Consider the following 23,516-nt stretch of genomic DNA (forward strand, 5'->3'; position numbering starts at 1 on the left):
TGTACCCCTGATGCCGGCTCCACGTCCTGTCCCTGTGGCTCGTGGCACAGATGCCCCTGTTGTGTTGCAGGAAAAGCTTACTCCGCAGGGAATTCAGCCTCTTGCCCGGGCGGGGAGCGGGGGAGCCCGCAGCTCAGCTGCCATGTCCCTTGTGCGGGGCAGGGAGTCTGGGGAGAGAAATGGAAACCTGTTGTCCTCCCTGCGCTGACTTGGATTTTGGGAGGGGGCCGCAGAAGCTGCTTGAGCGGACAGCAGAGAGGTGCCTCGGCCCGCTGCCCGGGGAGGATGGCACTAGTCCTGCCCCGGCCAGACCTCTTGCCTGGGTTTGTAAAGCTGCGTGCAGGTCCCGGCAGGTAAATCCATGCCGCGATTCTGCTCCTCGCTGAGCACACCTCTGATTTCATTAGTGCCGTAATTCCCCTGGCATGAAAGGCTCTAATGGTATTTGAGCCTGCTATTCCCCACACCCTGCGCGCTGTCTATAAACACAGGCTGAAAGCTTTTTCCCTGCCAGACAGCAGGCACCCTTCTCTCCCCCTGCCTGCTGGAAGATAAAGGCTGAGGATTCAACCCCAGCTCCAACAGATGCCAGCTTCTTTTGGGAGGGGGCAGCTGTGACCTAGCAGGCTAACCAGAGGGCAGGAACCCCGAGACCTCAGCCAGCTCTGTTTTCCTCTGCCATGCTTTCCCCCTCTGTTAAAAAAGGAGAAGGCATCTCGGAGATCTCGGGATGAAAAGGCTCCATCGTTACTGCTAGGCACTCGGGACGGTAGGCAACGTGCAGGAGGCAGGGCAGGAGCACGTGGAGCGAATCTCCAGCCCCCTTCTTTGCACACATGCTTGTCCAGCGAGGTGTATAAAACAACCCGAAAACCTGGTTTATGAAAAAGCAAACGCAGGGGGTGCAGATGCTCTGTTTCGCCAAGGCCAACAATTTTGAACCACTGCCACGAGCGTTGAGACATGAGGTTATACTCCAGGACGCTGACTTGGGCACAGAGTGCCTCCCTGCCGAATCCGGTCAGTGCTGCCCTCCTGCCCTGGCCCCTGCGCACTGCTCAAGCGGCACGCAGCAGCCGTGGAGAGCGCGCCTGGCACCAGAGCAGCAAGGGACCAGGGTAACTGCCCCATCTGAGAAGAGCCAGGTCTGACCCGCAGCCAGCCTGTGCATCCAGGGGGGCATCAAGACACCCCGGTGCCCTCTGCGCCCCGCTCCCTGTGCTGTGCCTTCACGAGCTGGAGCACCGGACCCAGACTCATCAGAGAATATCTTTAGCTAGAGAAACCTGATAACATGTACAAACGTCCCGTAAGGTCCCTGCCAGCTCTGCTTCAAGTCCACAGCGGGGAATGGATGCAGGCTATTAAATATTTCTGAGGAAGGGGCATCTTCTGCAGCTCCAGAACCACCACACCATGGCTGCAGGCGACTTCAGGACTGGCCTGCGTGGATTCCCGCTCTCCTCACTGCTTCGACCCAGACGCATTAAATCCAGAAACTCCCTGTGTTGCAGATGCTAGACCCCCTGCATTCCCACAGCTCCTAAAACAAGAGGAGCGCTATGAAAGCCAAGGAAGCTACATCACGGAAGGACTGAGAGCAAGAGGGAAAATGTGAGTTTGGGATCGCTTTCAAAACTGGGTCTATTAAGCAGCGTATGGCTTTAAATCTCTCGGTTTACTGCTGTTCACAGGCCTCCGGATATAACCAACTTATTTTTAGCTGTTTACTTATTAAACAAACATAAGGGAAGGCAAAATGTCAGGGCAATTTAGCATGCTGAGCTGGACTTTGTTCACATACTCTGTCATATGGCAGTTCTGGACCCTAGCAGCTTTCAGCTTCAAGGGTACGGGAAGAAAAGGGGCCAGTCTACAAAGGCAGTTTCTCATCAGAGTCCCCCGACCCTTGCAAGCCAAACTCACTCCAAGTTTGGGGCATCTGTCTCAAGGACTAATATGGCCCCCATTCCTGTGAGAGTACTTGCAGGCTTTACTGTATCTAGCATCCCAACTTCCCATGAAGGAGGGAAATGTTCCTACTTTCTCTCTCTTCCCAAGTAGGAAACAGAGACAAGAGGAGGCTGAAGGAGAAAGTTGAGAGGTATCTGAAGTCAGGCGGAGTTAGGTGCCTAAATCCCAGTTATAAGTGACTTGCCCAAGGCTGCACAGGGAGTGTGTGACAGGACTGGGAGGTGAACGTAAGCTGCTGTGTGTGACATTAGTGCCCTGACCACTGGCCTGATCTTCCTCCTCCTCTCTTCTGGGCGTGCAAAGTCCCTTCCTTCAAAGCTGGCCTCTTGGATGCTGAAGAGGCCAGGGCCAGGCCCGCTCAGTGCCTCAGCAGTGCCAGACCTGCACGCGGCTCTTCCGAAAACCCGCCCGTGCCTGCAGCATCGTCACACCCCAAAGAGGCTTCGTGGCATCGGGGGGCCCAGAATGTAACGCTGGAACCGGACAGCTATTCCTGGATGTACGGCCTGACCCCAAAGAGGTGAGCAATGATCGGGTCTCTGATCAATCCCCGAGGCACAGTTGATCAGCTGTGACTCAGAGGCTGGGAGCCAGCGTCAGCCCCGGCTTGCCTTCAAAGCAGTATGGACAGTAGGATGCTACCACAGGCCTGACAGTAGCATCACCCCAGGTCTGCTTTCTTGATCTAAGCACTAGCCCTCTCCAGCAGAGCCCCGGGCACATCCTGCTCCTGCCTCCCTGGGAATGAGAGAGCGGGGAGGAGGTGAGGAGCCCTGGGGCAGCTGGCTTGGGGGAAGGGGACAGAGAGACAGAGCTGCTCTTTCTGAAGAGGGCTAGTGGATGGGAGTGGGATGCACACCCATTTAGCTACAGGCTGGGGCAATGTGGGCAATGACCAGGCAAGCCCCCCTCACACTGTCTCCATCCGGGGCTGTGGGGAGCTGTGGTAGGGGAGCTGAGGCAGATCTGCCCCACAGCTCCATGCATGACAGTACCAAAGAGGGCATCCATCTACCCCGTTATGGTGGTGGGGAAAGACGTCCCTCAGCTCCAAGGGGCTGCAGAGAGCCCCTGCCAGCAGGCCTGGGCTGGATTCAGGGCCCTCCTCTGGCACCCCAAACACCAAAGGGTGGTGGTACCTGGGCTGGGCCAGCTGTTTTGAATGCATCATGCTCAGGCTGTTGTGTCAGAGCTACCTGCACCCGACTGGCTGAGAGCAGGATGGCTTGGCTGCATGTCCTAGACTCCAACGTTGAGTCCCCTCTGAGCCGGGTCCCCTGGCACCAGCCTCCCCTCTCCTCTCCTGCCAGGCCCCTCCTGCCCCGGGGTTGGCAGCCCTCCCCCTGACAAGTCAGCAGAAGAGAAGTAGCCATGTCCATTGGGCAAGGCAGTAATTTTGGGAAATGCTGCCACCTCGCTGCAGTTCAGCGACGTGACTGGCCGCATCAGCACCTGCTGCTGCAGCAGAGGCCCAGAAAGGACAGTGCAATCCCTCAGCTTCAGAAGGGCTTGGCACTGTGCAGGGCTGTTCTCCGCTCCAGCAGTGCATACACAAGCGGGCTCACTGGTGGACGCGAGTGCCCCTGGTGCTGCACGGGGCAGAGCAGGGATCCCACGCTTGCACGCCCGCTCGCAACCTGAGATGAGGGGGAGCTATGCAACCTGTCTGCCAGGGGGAGAGCAGCACGGCTCCTGGTCCCCTTCCAGCAATCTCTGTCCAGGCTGCAGCAGTCATTCCTGACAGCGGGGAGGTGAGTGGGGTCACGGAGACCGCAGCGAAAAGCTGCAAACCAGCCACACTACACAGTGCACGGCGCTCACAAGGTATCAGCCTGCTTCCATACCTTTCGGGGTTTGAGCTTGCGAGGAGCTCCCTCGGAGCTGTGCCCTCGCTGTGGGGTCGGGGCCTGGGATATTGTGCTATATTGAGCTTTAACTTACCCGGTAACAAAGTACATTCATATGGCATCTTTTATTGCTTGGCTAGCTGCTTTTTCTTCTGTTTTCATCGGCCTCAAAACTTCCCTGAGCTTGACAGACTGGAATAGATTGAATCCACCCACCCGAAACCCCCCCAACAGTCAGCAATTTGGCAAAGGAAGTGGAGGTTCACCTGTCCCAAACTGAGCACGGTGTCCAGTGTCCTCCAGCCCCTGGGTTACACATCAGATGGGGCCAAGCTTTTAAAAGTAGGGAGGATCCAAAGTAGGGTGAGAAACCAGAGCTTCTGCTATGGATGGCACAAAGCGAGAGTGACTCTCAGGGGCTTTGGCTTGTGTCATAACTGTGAAACTTAATGCTAGGTATTTTCAAAACTTACAGTCTCCTATACATCATTTTTATGCAGCACTAACCATTGGTTATACCTCCCTCTAGCGGAAGGATTTTGGGTAGATGCCCATCCAGCACAGCTTTCTTCTAGCATGACTGGCTCAATGTTTCAGATCAGCTGCCTTGGTAAACGTGCCATTTGTAGGAGTCCGTGTCCCGGGGAGCTCTTTTTCCTATGATACCACGTTTGGACTATTAGCCCTATTTCCCATTCCCAGTGATGCTGAACAAATGTTAAGAAAATCTGAGTGTGGCAATGTTTTTGTAGCTGTGGTAGTCCAGGGAATTTGAGAGGAGCAAGGGTTTTCCTGGTAATATCTTTTATTGGACTAACTGTACAGTTGGGAGAGATGTTAAACAAGCATGATGTGAAGGGAGCTCGTCTAACCTCTCCCACAGCTATCCAATTGGTCCACATAAAAGATATTGTCCAAACCCCCTTTGCTTCAAGAAAATCTGAGTCAGCCTGTGCATTTTAGAGCACTTAAGTCCCTGATTCTTCGAAAAATTACCACTCTCTCAGTCTTACCTACGGCTCAGCTCTTTCTCTGCCCTAATTTGCTGGCTCTATTGCAGTAGTGCCCATGGCTATAGACATTTCAAGTGCGAGACTATTTTTCTGTATCTGTTCATCCACTATGGGACACTAGTCTGAGAAAAGTCACTCATCAGAGGAGAATCACATCAGCAGTGTCATAATGAGAGATTGGTGAAACCTGTATTATGGCAGCATTTAGAGGTGCCAGTCACAGATCAGCTCCCATTTAAAGGTGGCTGTATCATTATCCTGTCAGCAAGGGAGCCCTCTCATCTAACAGGCACTGAGGCAGGGGGTGGAGGTGTGCGTGTGTGCAGAGACATGCATGGGGCTGTGTGCATGTGTGTCTGTGCATGCATGTGCCCCTTTCTGCTTCTTGCCAAATACATGCGGTTTTAATCTCTCTCCCCTGAGCTCACAGGAGCCTTTCAGCTGTGTCCTTGCTGTGTTCCTCATCCCATGCCCCTGTCACTGGTGACTTCTCTGGGATTTTTCTGCAGTGCTTGAAAACCCCACAGACACACATTTCCCACAAATAACCAGCCCACACAGCAGCCTGACCAGTAGCAACAGGAGACCTGAGATAGAAAACGCCCCTGGAAGGATTCCCAGAGGAGAAGATGTGCAAGGCCAGAGGTAAGGGTGCTAAACAAGGACTCCACGTTCAACATGATCAGAGGATAGCCCACTGGTCCTGTCCCTTTGCTAAGGCAATGACACCAGGGACCCTAGGAAAGCTGTAAGAAGCCCTGTGCTAGAAGGACTGGCTAAGTCCTGGCTTGACAATGGCCATAAAGCCTTTTGCCTTCAGGTCAGCTGGCTTGAACCCTGCATGGGTTGGCAGCAGCTGAAAGCAATTGCCTTCCAGCAAAAGGTTGATTTGATCCTGCCTTTCCTGTTCACAGGCAACCAGTTGAGAAAGTTTGTGCGTTTGGCTTGTTGCAGAAACACTCTCCTGCAGGGCAGAGGGGTTGTGGCAATGCAGCCACTCCTCTCCATGCTCTTCAGTCCAGTGCAAGCCATGTACGTGCATATTGAGCAAGTGCATGGTGCATAATAGGACACCAGTCCCAGTTTTTTGGTTTGTTCGTTTTGGTTTTTTCCCTATTCCTTACTTTATAGGAAACAGTGATTATCTGTGCACTGGCTAAGCACGTACACTCCTTGAATGCACAGCAGAGCCTCATTATCCCACCCTCTACTCTGTCACGCAACTGAACTCCTTTAATGGCATACTCAGTGATGCTGACTCTGAGCCCTCAATGTCAAGGCTTCGACCTGAACTGCCAAGGCCAAGGCTGTCATCAGAGGAATACGGTGCTCTGGAAAACAAGGTAAGGAGCTTTAATGGGGTGCAAAAAGCTTAACCCACACTGTGCCTCTCGTTCGTGAGTACTGTTCACATTGAGGGTGCATACATGCACGCTCCAGGTAAGGACCTAGCAGTTTTTCAGTCCTGGAGCCGTAGTCTTGAAGGGAGTAAGCTATGCCACAGCAATGTGCACAGAGTGCTCTGCATCACTGGAGACAGGAGACATGCAGTGCTGCTCTCTCCTGGGCACAGTCACAACTCTTCAGCTGTGTGTCCCGGGGCCTGGACACTGACAGCTGCAGCTCAGGCAACCAGGTCTTGCATTCTGGAGCCAGAGGCTTTCTGTTCTGCCCTGCAGCTCTCTCCGGCTGCCACAAGCACAACGGTGAAGCCATATGTCGCCACGGGCTTCGGAGGACGTTACTGCAACCCGAGGGACCCCTAAAGAACAAATGGAAAAAGTGGAAAAATGTTTTGATGGCATCTGCAATCCTAATCGTCCTCACAAAGCTCTCTTTGGGCAGAACAATGCAATCAATATGTGATTAAAACTGTTTGGGAGGAAAAAGCAAGGATCTATATTGCTTTGCAAAAGGAGCAGTGGAAAGAGATTAATTTCTTTCTTTTTTACTTTAGTTAAACCAAGTTAGTTAAAATGGCAAATCCATTTGCCATGGCCCTGTGCGCAACCTGGAACAGGATTGTTCTTTTTAATGAGAGAGAGAGAGGTTGAGCTACCACAGCGATCAGCACTTAGAAACAGCAATAAATTAGATTAGCTGCAAATGGGAAATTTGTGTACATCCTCACTGGTTTGCTGTCCGCATCTCCTGTAACACTATATGCCCGAATCCACAAGGGCAGGGTCCTGCTATTACGCACACTATGGAAACATCTAAATGAAGGATTTGTATATGCATAATAGTTGCACGGCTTTAATTACACCTGAAACTACCCGCTTCCCAAGCACAGGGTGAACTAGTTGAAAGCACCAACAAATTCACTCGCTGCATCAGCTGCAGGTGAACTGCCGGCTCGTCCGTGACCGTAGCATGAAGACCTAGAGCTGTTTGCATGAGAAATTAGTTAATAATTCCAAACAATGAGAACAATTCTCAAATCGGACATAGGGTAAAAGTCATCAAATTGCTCCGAGTGATTTGCTCAGCCAGTACTAAAAATTTTCTGATGTGTTTTCAAGCCCCACGTAGAGCCTCAGATAAAGAAATCTTAACACCTTTAAAAGCGTGAGCTAGGCCTTCTCCATGTTAGGTGCTAAGCTGTGTTTGTAAGCATGCTAATTCAAAGATGCTTGATGTTTTAAGGCGCCGCCTGATTTCCTAGGCCTGGCCTGCACATCGGTGCTGTGTGTGTAGCTGTTTCAGTTAGGAGTATGCATTGTTATTAATCCAGTTTTACTGCTACAATTTCACGTGAAGACATGGTTGTATCAGTGTAAAGATGCCCTGAACTGGTTTGGCTCGCTCCCCTTCCCATAGGGAATAGCTATAACACTATAACCTCACTTATACCAGTATACCTGGTTTACACTGGTAAGCTTGTTTATGTGGCCAGAGTGAATTTTTAATGGCATCCCCAGTTCAGACCACGCTGGTTTCTTACTTTAGTGATCAGTGCAAGGAGAAAAACAATAACACCCGATCTATTGTAACTAGCCAACACTGGGAGAACTGGGAATATTGAAGCCCAATAGAAATGCATTTTCAGGTAATATTCAAGCTAAATCAGCTACTTTCCACAAAGATCAGTGCTAATAAAATCTCAAGCTCTCTAGTGTCTGCGGAAGCTGAATGCAAATCTGAATCTGGCCACATGCAAACCTGTGCAAGCTTTGCCCGGAAGGTCCTCCGCTGCTCGCTCAGCTCCAGACACTGGTCGCTATTGCAGCAGCTGAGGTTAAAGCATTATCTGGGTTCAAAAGCCTAGGTACCTCTGGGGAGGGAGGGAAAGAGCCAACATAACTGCACTGAAATGCTGGAGAGGAGTACTTGTCAATGGATAAAGGGCCTACCGGGCTGTCCTTTGACCAGCGCTTCCCAGAAGCGAGGGACACGTCCCGCGCGGGCAGGAAGGGGAGGCACTAGGCAGACCTTTTGGATTGTTTAGCATTCATAAGAAATGCAAGATTGCTCAGAAAAGTTACGCAACATGCCTCAAGTGCAGTCCACCTACTGACTCCGCCTGAGTTTGCGGAGAGCCTGCAACAACTGCTCTGAAATCAGAACCGCCCCATGCCCTCCGATGACACTGAGGAGCATTAAACCATCAACCTACCTCACTGCCCTGCCCTGTGTCACACAGCTGGACTTCCCACCAGCCCGCATGAGCCTAGAGAGGCAGGATCGGTGCCATGTACTCAGCGATGATGGCTCCTTTGAGGGGGGTGGGTAGCTGTGTTAAGAAGCCTGCTGCTTCCAACAGCTTATGCTAAACACCTCTGATTTGGTTAGTCTGTAAGGTGCAAATCTAGCCTGCTGCTTCTTTTTGGCTCGCCACGTAACAGCGTGTGGCAGGGTTGAAGCGGGGGGCACGACGGGTTTCCTTTTCCCAGGGGAGCAGGTCGGCTCCCAGCATCGGTGGCATCAAGCCGAGCTGATGGCACCGGCTGGGACTCGAGTGCGGGTGACGAGAGCTCTCCCAAATGACAGCCCAGTGACTTGGAAAGCGCTTGGCTCAGCCCAGCAGGCCGGCCGGCATGTGCAGCTCTAGCGGGGGTGCTACGAGGCCTGATCGAGAGCAACGAGGAGCCTGTCGGTTGCCCTGAGCCGTGCCGTCCCCAGGAAATTAAAAATCGTACGCCATATGCTGCACCGCACAGGGAGGGAGCGGGAGCAGTGTGCGTCTCGAGCAGAGTGCCCCCACGAGAGGGCAGGCTTGGCACGTGCTGCCTGCCTGGTTTGCTTCTCGTTTCCAAGCAGTAACTCAACCTTTCCCCACTCCCACCCCTTCCAGCGCCAACCAGGGGAGGACAGTGACACCGGAGTAAGAGGAGCCAAGGAGAGGGATGACACATGCAGCTAAACCTCCTGGCGCCGGAGCCAGAAGGGCTGAGCCAAAGGCTGGCTGCTGCTCCGGCAGTGAGTCCATCCACCTCCACTCCCTTCAGCCTCCCAAGTCCTTAAGTTGCAGCTTTTAACTCCCTCGGTGTTCAGAGAAAATATGATGCTCAGCATGAGTGGAAGGAAGATCCCGCTGGCAGGTAGGCAGCATGGACACTGATCCCGACAAGGCTGGCTGCTGAGAGGTACGTTCCTTCCCTGTGCAGGCAGCTGAAAGCAATCGCAGCCTTTCATTTTGCAGCAGGGGGATAGGGAAATCTGGTTGTTTCTAAAATGATTCATCCTGCTCCCCACCGCTCCACGGCCCTCCCAGCGCAAAACACCGAGCGGCACGCTCTCCATCTGGGTTTCCAAATGTTTTTGCACCCGGGGAAGCTGAGCGAGGAGGCCGACCAGGACCCTGGGACAGAGCGGGTCGGTACCTGTTGGGTGGATGGGCTGTTCACCTGGGCACGGGGATGGTAGCCTGGCAGGCTCTGGTTGCCTCTGAGCTGCACCCAAGGGGCGGTAAGGACCTTCTGTCGAGAGCTGTGCTGTGCGTTCGAGTCCCGGGATTTGGCGATTAGCAGCAGGCTGCTTTGATGGGGCCTATTTGATGTGCTAGAGGGTCATGGGCTTAGGCCCGTCCTGAAAAAACTATAAGCCTGCCTTGATAAAGGAGGCTAGTGGGGACACACCGACTGATTACTCGGGACGAATAAAAAGAAAACAGGAATGGGAGTGAGGGTTACAGGTTCAAAACAGGGGATCCGGGCTGGCTGCTTTGAGAGGGGGCCTGCCCATGGCAAGTGCAGAGCTAGACTCACACCCGCGCATCTGGTACGGAACAGGATCATGGCCCTGCTCCGTGGGGATTTGGCCTTCGGGCCTTTGCTTAGCAGGCGCCTGCCCGACTGAGCGCTCTGGGCTGAGGGTGTTGGGGTCTCAGTGCCATGACAAACCAGACGTCTCCCCTGCTCTGACTACGCAGGGGTGGGGCGGAGGGCACGGCTTCAGCTGCAAGGGTATGTGCCCAGGGACTTTAAAACGGTAGCATAAGCCTGGCAGAGGAAGCCTGGGGAAGGGGCTGGGGGGCAGCTCTGTGGGAGACGCGGTGTGAGGGGTAATCTTGCTTCCCTGCTCAACTCCAAGTCTGTTCAGGGGAAGGAGTGACCCCCTGCCACTGGCGAGTGTGCAGCTTGTGGCTGCAGTGGGGTTACCCCAGGGATTGGGGTAACCCCCCCCGAGACAGATGGTGCGTGTTATTCCACTTGTATGGACTCAGGGCTGGATTCAGGCAGGGAAGGAGGAAGGGGAGGACGGGGGAAAGGTAGGTTTAAGCCATCTTTGCCCTTCCCATGTTCCAGGGCTGTGCAGACCCCCGCCAGCCACTGGTGCAACTCAGAGAGACCTCGGGTTGCTCCGTCTTATTCTTTACTCCTCAGGTTTCAAGCAAGAACAGCCATGAAGCCATAGGGCAACGTGCTCCAGCCAGACCTCGGGCACAGCCTGGGTCTGCCCTGCGTGCCAGGCCGGGGAGCAGGGCAGGTGTATCTCGGGTCTATGCCAGGGCAGGGAACAGGGCTACTGCCTTGCCCTCAGCACAGATCCACCCGGCGGGGCCGGCCGTCCATATGGGCCACGTTTTCAAGGGTCTGTCTGTGCCCACTTTTGGACCCCCGTGTGCTGCCAGAGCAGCGTGTTAGAGAGACTGGTCTCCAGCGGCAGATGTGCGAGTAGTTAATGGCGGCCGGATGCCAGGAGGGGGCACATAAGAACATATCGTGCGGTCGCTGGGGTTTTGCAGGATAAACACCACGTGTCGCTGTGAACCGCAAATGGTTTCCGTTGCACAGCACTGGCTCCAGCTCCCCCCGGAGCGATGGCAGCCGCAGCATCGCCCGGAGCCAATGCCGGGGAGTCCCAGAGGCCAGAGACTTCTCTGAGCTGAAGGGAAGATCGGAAAAGCCTGGTCTCTTTGTGCAGGTGATAGGACTGGATAGCGCGAAGGGCAGCAAGGGCTCTTTGGGAAGAAGGAAAACAAATGGGAGAAACCTTTCCCCTCAAACCCTGCTATTGAAAAGCAGTACTGTAATTGTATTTCTTGGGCATAAGTGGTGCCTGGCAAATACCCGAGAGTGCCAGTGCCCTCTCCAGAGGCCTTTGCTTAGGGAAGTTTTATATACTCAGTACAGAAAGGCTTTCTGCAAAGGTGATTTTCTAGCAGGAGATTTAATATGCTGTCCGGGAGGTGGCTGGTTTCAGTGCAGCCCAGGGAACTGAGGCACCTGTTCAATGTCCCTCAATCCCTTAGTTATGGGGATCGTTGCTACCAAAGTCTCTCAGCCCACAGCACTCTCCAGGGTGCTGCTGTAAACTCCCTGCCAGTCTCAAAGACATACAAAAACCCCGAACTCTTGGTTCCAAAATGATACCTTTTATTAGACTAAGTGGAAAACGGCAAGAAAATTGTCCTTTTCTGCAAGCTTTTGGGGCCTGTTTGCAAGTCTCAAACAGTCCAGGTCCATAGCAGCGGGACTGGATGCTGCTCTGAGGCCTGGCTCTGAAAGCAGGGCCGTGGTCGCGGGGGGCTGCCCTTCCACCTCCCGTCACGTCGCTCTCCCCTGAGAGCTGCGGCACCGAACCCTTGCAGACAGCCTGGGACAGCGGCTGAGCGGCACGCGGATGTGTCGGGGGAAGAGAAATCAGATCTGTCGCAGAACTGAGAGCGGAAAGGCAGATGAGACCGTTCTGGCCCCTGGTCTGTTGCCAAATCCGCGACCAGTCGCATCCCTGGTGGACAGTCAGCCCAGTAATTGAGATAATTGAACATGAGTGTGTATTTGGGAACTGCAACACGGCATTACAAGGGAGCGTGGGCCTAGGAGCGTGCTCGGGTGTGAATGAACCGGGCATAAATTGTTCGTGGGTGTTGGTGAAGCATTAGCTATGCTTCTGGCACGTACCTGTTGTGGCTGAGGGGCACTGTTGTTCTGTGCACCTATAGACCCCCGTCGGGTCAAGGCCCCGCTGTGCTAGGAGCTGTACGTGTACAAAGGGTGTCTACCTGCGAAAGCAGAAGCTTTGGGTATATTAGACCAGTGCAATGGGCCACGTGGCCATTAACTTCAGTTTGCAACAGGCTTATTTCATTCCGGTGGGAACGAGCTTGAGTTAAACCAAGGTCATTCGCAATGAGGTTTGCTCCAGCCTGCTTTAATGGGCTGAAATGAAGGCCGAGCAACTTCTCCCTGCAGGCAAGGCCCCGGTGAAGGACAGGCTCGGCCTGCTGAGCTTATAGTCTCACTAGCGTCTGGACCAAGGGGGCAGGGTTGGGGCACCAGGTGGGAAAGGGACTTGCCTGGGGTCGTGGAGTAGCTCGGTGGCAGGAAGAGAATCCAGCTCTTCTCAGTCCCTGCACGGTGCCCGAGGGCTCCTTCGCCACAACCTCCTGCTTCCCCAGCCCCCATGGCCCCTTGCTCCTGCTTTTAGACCAAGCCAGATGCTTCCCAGAGGGCAAGAGGAAGGCGGAGCAGACCGCCCCGGCTCCCGGCGCAGGGTGGTGTTACCAGCAGCAGCCGTGCTCCAGCACGAGGGAGCATGTCCCCCGTTAATCAGCATTTAATTAAAGGACATGCTGACATTTGGAAATCAGAAGCAGCTCTCCGGTGTGGGCTGCCGCTCCCCTGCGCTCTGAATCACTCCCTGACATTTTGCCAGGCAAGGATGCGACTCTCTCCCTCTCTTTTTAAAAATAAATTGAAGAGGAGACGAGAAGCCACCGCTGCTCCCGTGGGAGAGGATGACGTGAGGGCGGAGGGGAAGAGATGCCGCCTCCGCCAGCCGCTGCGTGCTGACGGCAGGGAAGGGGAGCAAGGTCCCTGAGGCTTGCTGGTCCCCTCTGCCTTGGCCAGGCTGTCAGGCAAGGGCCTGGCCTGTCCCCACAGACTCGCGCTGCTGGCACGCTGCCTCCATCCTCAGCCATGGTGCTGGCGGGTCCTTGCAATGCTGGGAATCCTGCTCGCTGGGAACATGCCTGGGGGAAAGGCTGGCTCGCAGCCCGGGGAGGCAGGCGGCAGGGATCCTGCTGGGATTCCCCGCCGGAGAGCCCATCCTGCCACTCGTGCCAGACGCAGCCTTCCCTCCAGCCCAGGCCGGGCCCAGCCTTGCCCTGCGGACCTTGCACCACCATCGCCCTGGCCCAGCCAACCTGTGCACCCTCAGCCAGCCTCGCACCCTCTCTGCAGCTTGAGGTACAGGTGAGATGAGACGGGAGCATCGCTGTTTCCTCCCTAGGGGCAGCGCGGATCCCATGCAGTCAGCTTGCCGTGCCCGGAGCCCGTCGGTTAAAGCGCCAGCAGCCTGTCTATACCAGGGCTCTGGCTGTTGCTCTCAGTGGCAGCGCTAGGAAAATTGAAGGGCTAAACTATCTCGCAGCTTCTGCCATTGCAGTGCAGACCCCGGGGCAGGAACTCGGTCTTTACTGCTTGGATGCACTTGGAAGTCTCTGCTGAAAGCAGCGCCCCATCTTGCCAGGCGCTGCCATATTAGGGAGACTGAGGAGGTGACTTGCCCAGGGCTATAGGGCAGTTCAGTGGCAGAGCCAAGGAATCCAAGGAAGGCTGCAGCCTGGGGACCCAGGCACAGGCCATCGGAGCAGGGCTAAGCACAGGCCAGCAAGCACGGAGGAGCTGGTGTGAAATGGCCTGGGCATGCAGAGGGGAAGACAGGGATTGTTTCGGAGCCTCTCACCTGTCCCCACAGCTGCATGACCCTGGGGGCCGCATGTGCCACCCAGGCTGTCTCACACTCCTGCACCCTGCTCTCCCTTGGCACCGCCTGAAGATACCAGCTCGCAGGCAGCGGGTATGTGGGGATGGGCCAATTTGCACCTGCTGTGGGCCCTTGAGGGGTGTCACAAAGTTTTGCAGGGGGAAGGGCCCCAGGGGAGCTCCTATGTGCATGCACAGGAGTGGGGCACACGTGGTGCGTGCGCACGGGGTGTGTGCAGACGTGGGGGTGGGGAGCCCAGGATGCCTGCATGCTTGAAGGTGGGGAGCGCGTGTCACATGCACATGTGAGAATAGGGAGCACAGGGTATGTGTATGTATGAGGATGGGGAGTGTGTGGCGTGTACACACATAAGGGTGGGGAGTCTGTGGCATGTGCACGCATGGGAGTGGCGAGCCTAGGGCATGTGCACGTGTAAAGAGGGGGGAGCATGCAGTGTGTGCACACCTGGAAGTGGGGGGCACGCCAGCATGAGTGTGTCCCAGGTGTGTCTGGGCCCTGTGCATGTATCATAGGCACTCCCGGCAATGAGCAACCCCATTTTGCAGAGGTGGAAACTGAGGCACAGTGTGTGGGTGTGAGGGGAACCAGGGAGCAACCCCACAGGCAGAATCCCCCCCCGGATTGGGCTCACCTCAGCTCCCCCTAGCTTGTGCACCCCTTCCTGAGCGCTGCCCACCCATGCCTTGGGGTACCTGGGCAGGGGCTGATGGAGAATATTCCTCTCTTGAGTCCTGCAGGCTGGAGCATCCTGAGGCCCCCCCCTGCTTCCCACACCTTCTGCTGCTCTTGAAAGGGCTCCAGCATTTTTGTGCATCTGCTCCCCCCCGCCAGGGCTGGCAGAACAGCAAGCAGCAGCGAGGGCTAGGGAAGGGGGCAGGCAGCCCTCACCGCTGGCTTCCCCTTGGCGGCTCATTTCAAACTTCTTTCAAGCAGAAATGAGTCACATTAATCAAGAGCGAGGTTGTGCGCAGCCCTGCAAATTTGGCAGCGCAGAATCGAATTTCATCCGTGGCAGAGGGGGGACGGGAGCCCGTATCTCTGCTGCGCGCGGCCTAATAGAGCCATTGCCGGAGGAAATTGGATCTGAGAACCCCCCTAAATTAATCTACCCTTTACAAAAAAAAAAAAAAAAATGGCCAGGAGATCTACATGATGAATGGGTGTTGGTAACAGGAACGGATGCCAACAGCCAACACGTCGAATCGGTATGGCTCTCCCCCGCAGTAAGCATCTGCCCAGAGAGAGAAGTACCTCTTAAGTTGGTCCTTGGAGGCACTGTCTTCTCGTGCCTGGGGCGCAGGGCAGGCAGACAGGCAGGGTGCCTTCCTGGGGGGATGTGAATCACCCAGATGTGCCCTTGGGTGCTGAGGCCTGGACACGTGCCGGCACCCTGCCACATGGAGGGCAGCGCCTTCACGATCCCCTGTGACCAGCGCCAAGCAGGGTGCGATTCTGGCTCCTCCTGGGAGCCCGCAGCTTGCTGCATTGCTGAGTTCTCTGTAGTGCCCTTCCCCTCGCAGCCATGCCATGCCATGCCAGGATCTTCTCCAAGGGAGGACATGTAGGTTGAGGCAGGGAGGGGAAGATAGTGCTGTATCAAACGCCGGGGGAGCTTCATTAAGCAGAGTCTGCTTCTTCCCTGTTAGAACAAACTAATCTCCAGTCCCCGGAGCCCAGGTACTGGCACCTTTGATCTCGCTGAGACGCCTCACCTGGCCTTGGTCCCCGCTGCTCGTTTGTTTGTAGGATGGCAGCTTGTCTGGGAAGCAGGGGTGGTCTGCAGGGAAGGGCGTTGAGCTGGGAGTCGGGAGGACTGGGCTTTCATCCCAGTTTGGCTGCTAATCTGCAGTGCAGTCCTGGGTGAGCACTTCACCTGTCTGTGCCACTGTTTCAACACACATCCTTTGTCTACTGAGAGGTGAGTGCTTTGAGGCGTTACTACAAGTATGTGCAGCACCTAGCACCACAGGCCTGTGATTCGGAGGCCTCTGGTTGTTAGGGAAATGCCCGTAATTAACACGAACTCTTCCCCAGATGCATGAACCGCTTCTTAAAGGTTTCATGCTCAGTAGGAACAGTGGATTTCAATTGCAGAATGGGGATCTTTGTACAGTCTGGCACCAAGAAGTGGAAGGGGGCTGGGGATCTGGAAACTACCCCAGCATGCACAAAGAATAACAGCGAGCCATGATTAATGAATAACCAATAACTAATCTCTTTCATGAGCAGCTGTGAGCCCTGATAACTAATAATACTTTATTATTATTAATTACTAATACAGCAAATGGGAAATAATAGCAAAGTTGGCCTTCCTGCCTGCCATCTCATCCTTAGCTGTCGGTGCCCCGGCGCCTTGGTGGGGCCGTGTTTTGCACATGGCGGTCCTATTGTTTCTGTCGGAAGAGCGGGGGGGCAGCACGGTGTGGGGGGGCTCTCTGGACCGGCAGCCAACCTTAGAGGACTGATGGGCATTATCTGGGAAGAGCCAGGGGTTGATATGCTGAGGCCCGTGGCTTCATTAAAAACGATGACAGAAAGGCAGAGCTGCCCCGGCAGGTGCAGCCTTATCTGGTTCCTGGCTTGTACGCACCGCAGCGCCTAGACGCAGGTGTCTGAGCTCCTGGCGCTTTAATAGAGCCTCGGCTGCTCGGAGGTGATTGCTACTTTATTGGCTTATTTTTAGCAGCGCGGCTGAGCGGAGAGGAAGATGGATGGGTTTTGTCTTGGGTGAGACTTTTGCATGCAAGTGGAAAGCAGGCTTGGTGGGATGGGAGAGGAGGGGCGGCCTCGCTCCCCGTGGCTTTGCTGCCTGCCTCCTAGACACAGGCTGGGTGCAAAGTGGAGGACCACTACAGGCTGGTTTGCGCCACTCGAGGGTCTAGCCCGGGGTCCTGTTCTGGGAGCGCAGCAGGAGGAAGCCAAGTAAACTCAGCCCTTTACCTGATCCCACAGGAGCGTGGACAGGGGAGGCCGAGAGGAATCCAGCTGGTTCCTGAAGGCAGCTTATCCCTCCCCTGGGCCTGTGATTCGGCGCTCCCGTGGTGCTAAAGGCAGACAGACACCCAGACAGAGGTGAGGGGCAGGGACGCCATAGGTAACTCATGCACGCAAGTCATCTCAGGTCCCGGGAGAAGAACAGGCTCCTGGCTAGGCTGCGGGGCTGAGCCAGGCTATCCGAGTCTCTCCTGGACGAGTCGCTTTCCTCCTCCATTTTTCTTTCCAGCCTTTGTCTGCAGCCTGCATTTGCGGTGTTATCTCGGGAGGGCAGGGACTGTCTTTCACTCCAGGAGGATGTGCAGAAGGAGCCCCGTGGGTCCCCGATCTCCGTGCAGGCCATCAGGGGTTGCTATAATGTACATAGCTCTTCAAGGTGGGCTTCTTTCTGAGCGGTGCTGGGGCCTCGCTGGAGACCTTGGGCTGGTTGCTTTGTGCATAGGGGGCCAGGTAGAATAAAACTATGACCAAGACAAGGACAGTTGTACTTGTGGTTGAGGTACCGAACTGGGTCTCAAGGAGTCGGGGCTCTGTTCCTGGAGACGGTATGCCTTGGACACGTGTCAGCTCTCCATCTGGGCAGCAAGGATAATCACCCTTCCTATGTCCATCTAAGCTATAAGCTCTTTGGGGCAGGGACTATATCATCCCATGTGCATATCCAGCACCTAGTGCAATGGGGCCCCGATTTCATTCAGGACTTACAGGGTCTACTGTAATTATGAGTAAGGTAACAGTAATGCTTTTAACTATTCAGTGGTTCCTAACCCATGACATATGGGTACCATGTTGCCGTGGGACCCTCTGATGTTGCTTGAGGCTGGAGGAAATTCAAAGTTCGTAATGAGGTTGACAGGTTGAAAGTCTGGTGTTTGCCGCAGTGTATCACTAGGTCAGTGCTGGGGCCCACAGACCGGCAGAGGTTGGGAAATGCTTTCTATTTCCTCACCTCCAAGTCTCTCATTTTCTAGCTCAAATAAAACCAGTTTCCTCGGTTGTTTTGCTCCTTAGCTGAGATTATTCACACTTGGAATCACCTTTGCTGCTCTGCTGAGATCAACAGCAGTAAACAAAAGTGGCTGAAATGCTTTAAAAAAACTAAATAAACCCAGCAACAAAAGCACGGTGACTTCTCGGGGCTCTGGGGAGCACAGCATTAAAGTTGAGCTCTGCTGTTATGAACTGATTCAGGATGGTTGCTGTTGAGTAATTATATTCAATAAGAGGCTGCCAATACAGTTTGCTATCAGTTGTCACTTCATATCAAGCCTAATGGATCTGAGCACGCAGACTCCTTGTCGTGGAGAATAATGGTGTGGGGTGTTTCAGATGGAGAATTGCAGCGGCAAGGTGGAAACCAAAGCACTTGGAAGAAGTCACAGGGGTCTTATCTGCTCCAGCGGTCCCAGCCATGGGGGACTGGGTACCAGCGCTGCTGCCCCAGTACACATTCCAGATGCAGACAGGCCGAGTGCCTGAAGCCACAGCAAACCCAGTCTAACTCACCTGGGTTTCAAGAGAAGGGACATCCCCAGCATTGCACAGAGCACCTCTGCCTCCCTGTACTAGGAATCTGCACTGGGGATACCCCTAGACCAGACAAAGCTCCCACGAGGGTGATTCCCTGCTCCCCTTCGCATGCACTGTGAGTGCGAGCTGTAGGGAAATGCTGCGAGATGCAGGGTGCTGGGAGGAGAAGGGGTCATGGCAGAAAAACAAGGGTCTGCGGTATGAATGGAGGCAGGACGTGGGGAGCTCCCAGCTGCTAGAGAGGACGAAGGGCACTCTCCAGCATGCTGGAGCCAGCTCCCATCACCACCATGAGGGGAATAAGAAGGAACTAGCTTGGAGCTGGCAGGAGAGCTCAGCCCCATGCGTGGTCCGGGCATGGTGAGCAATGCCCTTCACATCAGGGGCTGAGCAGCTACGCCCAGCCCCCTTGGAGTGGGAGAGTCATCTCCTTCACGCCAGGCAGGAGGGAGTGCTGTCAAAGGCCCCCAGGGGATGCAGGAGCAAAAGCTTTGTTGGCATTTAGTGGAAAGGACCAGGGCAGAGCCTGGTGGAGATGCACTGGTTCTCTGAGCTGTGTTTCTGGAGCGGGCAGTGCAGTCCAACGGCCTTCAGACGTTCTCCGTGCCATGTGGTTATGAAACACAAAGAGACGAATCCTCCTAATGCCAACATTGCCCTGTTTCACCTGCGTACGTGGTTTCAGTGGAGTTGCTCTGGCGTTGCAAGCAGCAGAGTCTGGCGTCGCTTCTGCCGAGCTCGGGGGCACTGAAGTCAGCGAAGAGGCTCCTGTCGATTTTAACCATCTCTGGATCAGGGTCTCAAGCCTTTAGTTACGGTGGGAACTCTAGGTGATTTGGGCCCGCTACGGCTCTGTAAGACGTAGCCGGGTCCGGCTGCTGCCATTGTTTCAGTGTCCAGCCCTTTGTAAACCCGCCACCAGGTTGCAAGGCTTTTCCATTAGCAGTGAAGGGGTTAACCCCTTGGTAGCACACCCCGCTGCACACACTGATGGCTGTACTCAGAAAGGCATCCCCCACCCCACCCCTCTGTCATTTTTCACCCCTGCCTCTGCCTATGAAGCAATCGAAAGCCTTTGCACCCAGCAGCACCAGATGATTGAATCTTGACCTTTCTGGCTGAGGGTTATTAACTCCCTTTCCCTATATGTGAGGACTGAGCATGGGGAGGTAGGGAGGAGACAAAGAGAGTTTCTAGTGTGCACCCAGGGATAATTGTGAGCTACAATTTGCACCAGGCTACATACAGGCGTGCGCTGTATACTTGCTGAGCATTGTGCAGAAAAGGGGCCAGGGTTTCCAAAGGGCCTTACACATCAGCTCCCAGCAGCAGCACAGTGGCAGCTGGTGGCTACGGAGCCCTTTTGACAAGCTGGCCCAAACTTCACAGTGGTGCCTGGAAGGGAGTTGAGATGCTTTTATGAAACAACCTTCAGCTTCTTCCTCTGGGATGTCCACGGGCAGATCCTGCTCTTTGGCTCGTATCTGTTCGAGTTCTGCGCTGTTGGGGTCTCCTTGCCCCATGGCTTGTGAGGGGAGAGGCTGTGCTCTGCGTTTTGTCGCATTGTGGAGTTGCAACGGGTCAGAGAAGCCAACCCCGGGGCACTGGATGCGATGGAAATGGAGCCCTAAGACACATGGACAGGAAAGAGAGAGCGAGGCGAGAATATGAACAGGGCCAAAGCAAACTCATTAGCAAACTTAAACAAACATTTGCAGATGAGGCTTTGCAGTAATTTGCCCAGCTCTGCCTGCCCCAAAGCCACAGAGCTCATTGCTGCCAAGGGGGGAAACGGGAAGTGCGTGTGAGTGGGCATGTGAGACGTGCAGCAGGGTGACTAAGTGCATGGGGGGGTTCAGGGTTGCTGGATGCCCCCGCCCCCACCTGCCCGGCTGGGGATGGAGGCTGCCTGCTAACGCGTGACGGGAGGCCTGCAGCCGGCAAGGTCTCCGGGAGCGTATTGATTAGTTTTACAGTGTAAACTGACAGAGCCTATTTGGATGATGTAATGAAGACAGATGATCCCATCCCCTCTCTGCTCTGCTTTGGGGAAGGGGAGGGGGGAATCATCGCTTGGATCCTGGAGACGCGCTCCGTGGCTTTCCCTGTCTAGCCCCATTCTTCATCCGCCCTCCTCCACGCTCCCCCATCTCACCTTTGCTCCTTGCTTGTCTTTGCACCTCACTCCCATTTCCAGCCATTTCCCATGCCATGTGCCCTTTCCATTCCTACCTGCCTTAGCCAGGTCGGGGTTATTACACTGGCCTAGAGAAACGCCATTGGGGAGCTATCTGTATGCAAGAGGAGCTGCTTATCCCAGGGCTTCTTCAGTGTCAATTAAGTTCAGGTTTTCAAAGCTGATGAGTTCTTTTCACAAGACAATCTGACCATTTTACAAGCTGGCAGGTGGTGCCTTTTCAGTATTAAATGGTTCTACATAGAAAATTCATTGTCTCACCAACCGCAAGCATCCAGATAGCAAGTCAGTCTCATAAAATCCTGCGGCTGGCTTAACATTCTTGAGAGTTTCTTTAAAACATAATGCAGTATTGTTTCTTGTTAGTTGCCTTCTACTTTTTATCCTTTAGGGTTCAGCTTTTCAAGCTTTTCCCAGTGACCAGTTGGGTTGGAAACAGACTTTCTATTTTTTTTTTTTTTAAGGTCTCCTATAAAAGCTGCAAATTTTCCATGATCACGTGACTCCAGGAGGCTAAGAGAAACACCACATATTGCAAAGCTTGAACAAAAAATCTTCCAAGCTGGCCGCATAGCCTTTGTAAAATAAAATATTCTCTCTGAGCTACAGAAAAATCATGAGCCCAAATCTCCTCTTATTATCCTACATTTCCTAGGTTCGTATATGTTTAGGTTGCCCAGTCTAACATCCTGCGTAATAGTGGCCAGAGGATTTTAGTCAACAGTTCCTGCTAGTCTACTGCATCTCTTGGCAAGCCATTTTAACAGTTAATTACTCTCTCTCTCAAAAGTTTCTCTCAGCTGAATGTATCATGGAGGTGCGATGTATGGAGATATCTTTTATCCAGTGTGTATATTCCACCCTAGGTTCATTAAAACTCCATGATTACATCAAGGTCATGGGTAAAATTGTACAAAAGCTTGGAAGAATTGCCTTCCAACAAGCACATGGCTCAATCTCCAGCTCCCAAAAGCCAAGCAGAATGGCAGTCAGGTCCATTTGGACATTTGTGGCAAAACGATATCTTTTTTTTTTCTGGGCTAATGAAGCTAATTTCATAAATGCAGCCATCTCCTGCCATCGCTGAGCGTGGAGAGCTGCCAGTGATGTTAATGAGAGCTGTACGAGAGGACTGAAGGCCCTAAGTGGTCCATGATTTGAAAGAAAATGCATCTAAAAATAGGGCACTCCAGGTAACATCGATCGCTATTATTGGACAGAAATGTGTTGCAATCACAGTGATGAATCTCTCTAAAACCCGTGGAAAAAATGTCTCGGCCGTAACAGCAACAATTCAGAAGCCTGCAGTCCGCTGCTAGGATGTTTTTCTGACACTGCAAAACCTTGCCAAATCCTCCGTCCTTAAATTCAAACCACAGGCTCCGGGGGGGGGGTGTCTGTTTCGGGAAGGCACCGAGGTATTTGCTGTTTGTGGTCTAATCCTGCCAGGTTTTTTTCCGTCTCTTGAATTCTGTGGGAGTTTCCCCTGCGTACGGGCTGAGTGAGGAGCACAGGAGTTGCTTTGCTGTGAGTTAACTTTTATAATAAGGGACAGGCTGTGCTACTTGCAGTCTGGCGTGACCCCCCCCGATATTTCAGTGGGACCCCGGTGCTAGATAGGATGAGCACACAGGATCAGCATCTGGCCCAAAGTACACGAGGCACGGCAGCACTGCAGAAAGGGACCGAGTCTGCTGGGGTGTGGGAAGCTGTGTTAGCAAGACACTCTGCACGGGCTGATGGAAACGCGCTTGCTAGACCACTAGTTCTCCACCTTTTCTGGGCTCGAGGCACCCCTCAACAGAGTTGAGCCCCCTCTTTCCCTCCCCACTCTTAGTTTTTGCTCATTTTTTGATAACAAAAAGAAAATAATAGCGTACTTCTGTTGCAAAGACCTCAAAGCCCCGCAGCAGGTCAGAATATCTTTCACACTCTGGATTTCTATTGAAAATCTCTGGGTTCGTCTTGTGACTCATGTGCTAACACTGTGCGGTACGCCACGACTCCCCTGAAAGGATTTCAAGGCACCCCAGTGTGCTGCGACACCCCGGTTGAGAATCACCGGTGTAGACAGAGCCCAAGTGACCAATTGCACCCTGCTTGGCTGATAACTTTGAATCATTTGGGGTCTAATTGTCCTTTCTCTCCTCGTACCAGGGATGAGCTTTACACGTAGACCCTATTAGAGGCCGTGGGATGGTCTGTGTGTGTAGCTATTCACCAACAGTAGGAAAGGGTTCGCAGCCTGGCCCTCTGTGTTTTAAAGGATTATTTACTACTGCTGCTAGCCAGTGCCCTTCAGCCTGTTCTTTGTGGTCGTGGCAATCTTGCCTACCACGGGCAAAGCAAATGCCTTCCACTTATGGCAGGCCACTCTGACTGCTCCCATGCCTTTGACCCGAATAGCAAATAGTTTCCTGGTGACAGCTCATATATAAAAAATATAAGCCAATCTCCCATGACGTTTTTATTTCTGGCAGCTATGTGTTAGCTCCGAGCAGAAGTCTCGCCGAGCTGCATTATGGGCAGCGTGCAAATGAAGGACATCGAGACCATTTTTTACAAAATGCAAGGGACCGCAGGACTCGGTCCTTGGGCCCGCACTGTTCAACATCTTCATCAGTGATTTGGATGAGGGGGTTCAAATTTGCTGATGACACTAAGATGTGGGGGGACGTGGGCACGCTAGAAGGGAGGAACAGGCTGCAATCAGACCTAGACAGGTTACAGGGGTGGGCGGATGAGAACAGGATGGGATTCAACACTGACAAGTGCCAGGTGCTGCAC

The 23,516-nt window shown here is 53.9% G+C and overlaps 1 long non-coding RNA gene across 1 annotated transcript in view; it reads left to right on the forward strand.

Annotated features, from left to right (window-relative positions):
• The first annotated feature begins 5,879 nt into the window (after window positions 1-5,879).
• The window catches only part of LOC109317738, a 53,520-nt gene continuing 35,883 nt past the window's right edge, over window positions 5,880-23,516 (forward strand). The window contains exons 1-2 of the long non-coding RNA XR_002103106.1: window positions 5,880-6,177; window positions 9,129-9,420. This is a non-coding gene — a long non-coding RNA (uncharacterized LOC109317738). The remainder of the gene's footprint in view (window positions 6,178-9,128; window positions 9,421-23,516) is intronic.

This window comes from Crocodylus porosus, unplaced genomic scaffold (genome assembly GCF_001723895.1).
Source record: "Crocodylus porosus isolate Cpor-Errol unplaced genomic scaffold, CroPor_comp1, whole genome shotgun sequence".
In the NCBI taxonomy this organism is placed as follows: Eukaryota; Metazoa; Chordata; order Crocodylia; family Crocodylidae; genus Crocodylus; species Crocodylus porosus.